Genomic DNA, 6,425 nt, shown 5'->3' with positions numbered 1-6,425 from the left:
TTTCTGGCCTTCAATATGCTACTGACTGGTGGCTGTTGAGCTGCATTGATGAAATGCCCAATTCCTTTATTTTTTATTGCATATTGTTGCCATTCTTTGTATAATTTCACTTTTCCAACTTCTTCCTGACGTAACTTTTTGGTTTCTTTTATGACTTTTCCAGCTCCCTCTAACATGTACCAGTCCCCTCCCTTGATTGTTTCAGTTAATTCTTTCCGCTTGATGAAAGGCTCCCATTGGCCTGGGTGTCTGAGAAGAGCATCGGCCTCCACAGATCGAAGACGATTTGCTTCCACAGTGATCTCTTCTTCACTGGCTTGTGGTTTCATTCCACGTGCCAAAGCATAAAACAGACAGCTCTTGCCTTTGTTGTCTATGCTCACTGTCTGGTTATTGATGTGCACATCATAATGGCCATCGGGGTATTGGTCACTCTTTGGTCTGTAGATCAGGGTCACAGTTTGATTGGCATGTTGAGTGTCTGGGCTCAGCTCTTGCATTTTGGTAAGTCTTCCATTGCTGTCCTCTGTTAGGATGACAACTTTAGTGCCAGTGGCTTCTGACAGGACTCTGATATCAAGGATGGTGCCTGCAGTCGTGGAGTTGTTGATCTTTTCAGCATGTGATTGTGAGCACTGACCTGCCTCTCCTTCAACTTTTAGGTTAGAATTGGGGTTTTTTGGCTTGTATGCAATGTATCTGTTGTTCTGTCCTGCTCTGAGCTTTTCCTCTGTTCTGTCACTCTTTAAACCCTTTCTTACATATTTACCAATAACACCATTTGCCTGGTCTTTAACAATAGAAACAATGTGACTGGAGACCTTCTGGTGGAAAACTTCCACCAAAGCATCAGCCAATAAAGTACTGATGGTGCTGGCTAAATCCTGCTTGAAATCTTTCAGCAGTTTAATGTCTTCTGCAGACAGATCACTTACATTCACAGTCTCTGATTTTCGTTGCTTTTCTTTAAATATTTTCAGCTGTTCATGAAAATTTGAAAAGAATTTGTCTGACAGGCTGAGCACTGCACTGATGGCTTCCCCTGTCAGTATGACCATGTGGACACCTTGTATAACTGTCAGAATTGCTTTTGCTGTTCTTCCAGTGTGTGATTTAGCTTTTTCAATCACTTTGTAGAGGGATGAATTCAGTTTGTTCTGCCACCTGAGGTCTTCATGGAACGGCTGTATTGCAGTTTTGCTTAACTCTCTGAAAACGGCCAGCAGCTCTTTCTTTCTTCTCTCATCATTCAGGAGGTGATGAAGTTGTTTTTTGTCCTCAAGTTGTGAAAGAATAATGAGGTCTACTAATGAAGATGGAGGCTCTTTTTCTATTTTTAATTTCACTTCGTGATCAGTTCTCTCTTTCACCTTGCTTTTGATTTCTTCTAATATTTTTTTAATTATTTCATCTTCTGCCTTTCCCAGTGCAAAGGTGATTAGTTCTTCTGCAATTTGTTTACCTGTGTGTTTTACTGCATTCTTCATATTTGTCTTTAAAACAACACTGAAGCCATCTTTAGCTTGTCTAGAGAGAAATTTTGGCATTGACTTAAGGCGTTTGCCTAATTTAACTAAGGTTTTAAAACATTTGAAGCCCTTTGAAATCAGCTTTCCAACTCCGAACCCAATGAGAGAGACAGCAACAGAAATGGCTTTTTCTATAGCCCATGACTTCCAGCTGAATTCTCCTGTCACCATGGCCTCAATGCCAGTGATGCAGTCTGATATCCCCTCAATAATGAGTCCCATTCCAACTTCAGCAAATGTTCCAAATGTAAATGCAGTGAGCAGTGCTCCTCCAACAATCTGTAAAACTCCAAGAAAGAACACCAGCAGACCTTCCCATGAGAAACGAGGCTTTTCTTCTACAGAAAATACATATTTCAGACCTCGACTGTAGAGGGTGTGAGCTTCAACTTGGAGATCTTTATCTTCATTAGACACCAATTTAAAAATCGGGGATTTTTTGGCCACTGCATCCCTCTCTCTCTGTCTTATTTCTTCTAACTTTTGGATGGCCTCAGTAATGTTTTTGTCAAAATAACTATACATTGTGGACCTGGTTGTTAACTGTTTTTCAAGGCTGGTTGGGGTACTGTTTGTTGAGCCTGCAGAGGACATTTTTACAAACTGAAGACAGACTATTAGTTCCTCAGTGAGATACTTCAGAGACCTCTGTGCCTCCTTTAGATCATCTATTGCCTTGGTGAGGTAATCTCCTTCCGCCTGTTGTATAGTGCAGTATGCACGAGTGTAAAAAGCTACAGCTGCCCAGCTTTCATCCTGTTTCATGGCTTTTTCAAACATTATGGCTGCGGTGTCCCACTTTTTTTCATCCAGTGCAACATTTCCAAACTTGATGTAGTGATAAATGCTGGAACTTGGTGAAGTCTGACTTTCAGACTGACTTTTTGCCTTTGACAAATCAGCTTTCAGACTCTCTTGCAGTTCATTTCTTTTCAACTGATCAATTTCTTCTGATTTAGTTTGCAGCCAAATCCCCCAGAACTCATTCATGATGGCAACAACAGCTCTTTCCTCGTCTCCATCAGTGGTGTCATAAATATCTTGAAGTGTTTCACAGTATTCTGAAAACAGGTCCTCCCGCAGTTTCATCTCAGCAACATCAGTCATCATGTGACTTATCTTTTCTGCTGTAAGTTGGTCCCTTGTCCTCTTGGCTTCCTCCAGAGAGGACATTGTGTGAAAAGATGGCTGCAGGTGTTCAGTGGAAATGATTATCTGAGCAGATCCAGGTTTACCTTTGCGTGCAGTTTGTCCAAAAGCCTGGAGTTCCACTCTTGTGTTCTCAGAGAGGAAGGAGAGGATCACAAACAATCCTCCATTATTGTTCACCTTTGAGGACACTTTTATGTCTGTGCCACGCCCAGCAAGGTTTGTGGCAACAATGACATCACCAGGAAGCAGCTCCTTGTCTATTTTACTCAAACTGTCTCTGTCACTGCGGCAGTAGAGAATGATTTCACCTGGGATGCTGCTCTTCAACTCTTCGTAGATCTCTTTTGCTTTGTTTATAGTTTCACAGATCACCAACGCTGCTCTTCCATCTCTGTATGAATTTGGGGAAATCTGAGCCGTGACCACATCTTTTATTTCAGATTTCCATTCTTCAGCTGTTTTTTTCAGAGTACCTTTGACCTCAAATAACTTCTTCCTGTTGAATGTTGACATTTTGCACACAGAGAGATTTGGATACAGGTCCTGCAAAAACTGAATGTCTGCTTTGCTCCCCAGTGTTCCTGTTGTTCCGTATATTTTCCCCTGGTATTTCTCAAAAAAGGAGATGTTGGAAATGTAGTTTGTCACTGTTGAAATTGTGCTCAGTTTGACTTGGTGTTTAATCTCCACAAACTGCTGCAGACCATCCCCCCATTTCTTATTCAGTTCAACAATACCAGTGGATCTGAAGTCCACTGGACAGACGTTGTCATTTTCTACGACATATTCTCGTCCTTCTTTCAGTAACATTGCCAGAAAGGCATTCTGAACCCACACTGAGACTTTCTTCTCCACCAGAGTCTTCAAGAATCCAGGAATGCTGATTTTGTCTGTATTGTTTTCACATGGGGTGTACTGAATCCTCTCATAGATCAATTCTGCAATGGGCTTGATGAGAACTTCTTCTGACTTATAGAGAGGACAACACAATCCTTCCTCCAGCACAAGAAATGAAAGCTCTGGAATGTCCCGGTCATTGTATGGACTGCACTTTTGAAGACAGAGCAGTCCTTTGTCATCTAGTGTGTAAACAATAAAGCCGTAAGGGACATAGTCCTCAATTTCTTTGAAAAAGTCAACCATAGAATCCTGACTCACTGTTTTCAGTTTACTGAGAAGTTCATCTTTTTCGCTCTTGTAGATATCTTCTGTAAATCCTTTTGGCACAAAGTTGGATTCTTCAGCAATAGTTAAAATGTCCATTGGATCATTAATTTCAGTGTCTTCTGTGTTCATTGAGTCATAGATGGCCTTGAAGAATGAAGCAGGAGGACCTCGTACAAATGTCTGGTGTCCTGTAGATAGGAAGCCATACTGACTGACGTGGCTCCAGAGCATGGTGAGAATAATGTTCAGGTGCTGCATGGAGACCATGGGGCTGGACAGGTATGTCAGCTGCACTCCCTGATCCAGCAGCAGTGAGTCCACTTCATCGATAATGATGCACTGAAAGTTACGATCAGCCCTCACATCCTTCATCTCAAATATTTGGCGAAGGTGATCAGCAGCAAAGGCTTCAATGGTTCCATAGACCACGTCCTTCTGATAGCATTCTTTCCGATCTTTATCCTCATTTTTATTTGTGTTTGTGTCGACTGTAATGCCAAAGTATTTGTAAAATTCTGCCCATTCTTCAGCATCTCTTTGGCATAACACAGAAGAGCTGGACACCACATCCACCTTTTCACCTCTAAGCACACGCAGCACGGCAAACATCGCTATGACACAAGACTTTCCTTCTCCAGTTCCCATCTCCAGGAGCTTCCCAGTGTCAGACAGGGCCAACAGGCACCAGCTTATCATCTGAGTTGTCCTGGGAAACCACTTCCTTTCAGCTTTGTGGAGGTGTACAGCATTGCAAAAGACTGCAAGGACCTGCTGTAAATCCCCAACCTCCATGCTGTGACTCAGAGTCCTAGCTCGCTGTATGTCTCTGTGTTTTTTAATTTCACCAGTTTTGATTAAGTTTGTTACATGAGTTACTATGTTGTATGATTTACTCAGTGTTTGTTCATCAATTTCTTTCATCTGCTGTATTTCATAAAAAAGGTTGTCAATGCTTTTAGTTTTCTCATCTTTAAGGCTCTTGTCTAGATGCTGGATCAGATTCTTAGTTGTGCATGAATCTATGAGCTCAAGGAGAGATTTATTGTTTTCATCTTTCCACGTAGAGGAAACCTGATATGTTTCCATCAAATGTAAAATCTTCATGATGAAAATACAGTTTTGATCATAGTGGTGGTCAGTTAATGTTCCAAGAAGGTTTAAGACCTCTACTGGTGACCAAAGCCTTTTTTCCCTGAGATTTGAAACCATCTTGAAGACTTCTTTGGTTTCTTTGTCTAAGTCTTGGAATTGTTCCACGCAGGCAAATAAATTCTCCAAACAACATTTGCCTGCAGGATCTGTCATGTTTTTAACAGCTTCTGTTTCTCTAGCAAACACTTGCAAGAGATTTTCAAGAAAAGTCAAAATAAAGATCTCATTAGAAAGCATTTTCTTCCCGGTGATTTTCTTTGAGATGGTGATGATTTTTGTGTCAGTGGTTGTATCTTGGTTTAGATTGCTGTGGAGCACCTGAAAAAGGGCCTTAATGAACATGTGTTTCAGTCCCACATCTTCACTGTGAAATTTACTCATGAGGTTCTGCAGGACCTCCGCAGCAAACACCAGAGAGTCATCGTCTTTGAGTCTTGAAAGCTCCAGAGCATGCAGAACACTGAGACTTTGTTTTTCAATAATAAATCCACGACTAAACTGCGTATGCCCCGTTTCCATTGCCTCTATGCCACGTTGAACATAATCTGACACAAAATCATCCATTGTACCATAAACAATGTCTGCTTCATAGACATCCTGGAATGATGGGTCAGTCTTCTTCATGTTTGTGTTAAGTGAAATGTCAAGGAGTTTGTAGAAGTCAGACCACTCCTTTGTTTGCTCCTCTGAGTGAACATCAGAGCTCAGCACAATATCCAGTTTGTTTCCCATGCAGACTTGCATGGCTGCAAACATGGCTGTAACACATGGGTCTTCTTCCACACCAACCAGTTGTACCACTCCACTTTTATGAGTCAGCACCAGTCCACACCACTGCACCATCTGCCTCACCGTGGGCCACCGGCCTCTTATGTTGAACACTGCTTTGCAGAGCTGACACAGACATTTCTGTATGTTGTCTGCATTCAAAGATTCACATTTAAATAACTCTTTCATAAAAGGTTCTTCTTTTGGTACATTTTCTGTATATTTCAGGACACCAGTGTTAATGTTTTTTATCATATCAATGACAGAGTCATCCAAATTCCACAACATCTTTACTTCTGCTAAAACTGCAGTTACACTGTTCTCATCGTTTCCTCTTAGAGTCTTTTGTAAATCCTGACAAAATCTCTCAGCAGCAGCAGATTCAAGGAGCTGGATTAGAGAGTGTCCACAGTCATCTATCCAGTCTGGTGGTATGTCATACACTCGTACCAAGGTAAGGATTTGAGTTATGGAATCATCATCTGCATATTTCTGTGACAGTGCTTTAAGCAGAGTGACTGCTTCCATTGGAGTCCATTGGTTTCTTTGTACAAGTTTGAGGAGCATTTCAGTAGATTTTGAGTGGGCTTCTTTTCCATTTAGATCTGTGAGTGTGAATAAGAGAAGCTTTAAACACTGGATTTCCATCTTTAAAGT

This window comes from Simochromis diagramma, unplaced genomic scaffold (genome assembly GCF_900408965.1).
Source record: "Simochromis diagramma unplaced genomic scaffold, fSimDia1.1 OVJJ01000205.1, whole genome shotgun sequence".
Taxonomy (NCBI): domain Eukaryota; kingdom Metazoa; phylum Chordata; class Actinopteri; order Cichliformes; family Cichlidae; genus Simochromis; species Simochromis diagramma.
This window is presented reverse-complemented; position numbering follows the sequence as displayed.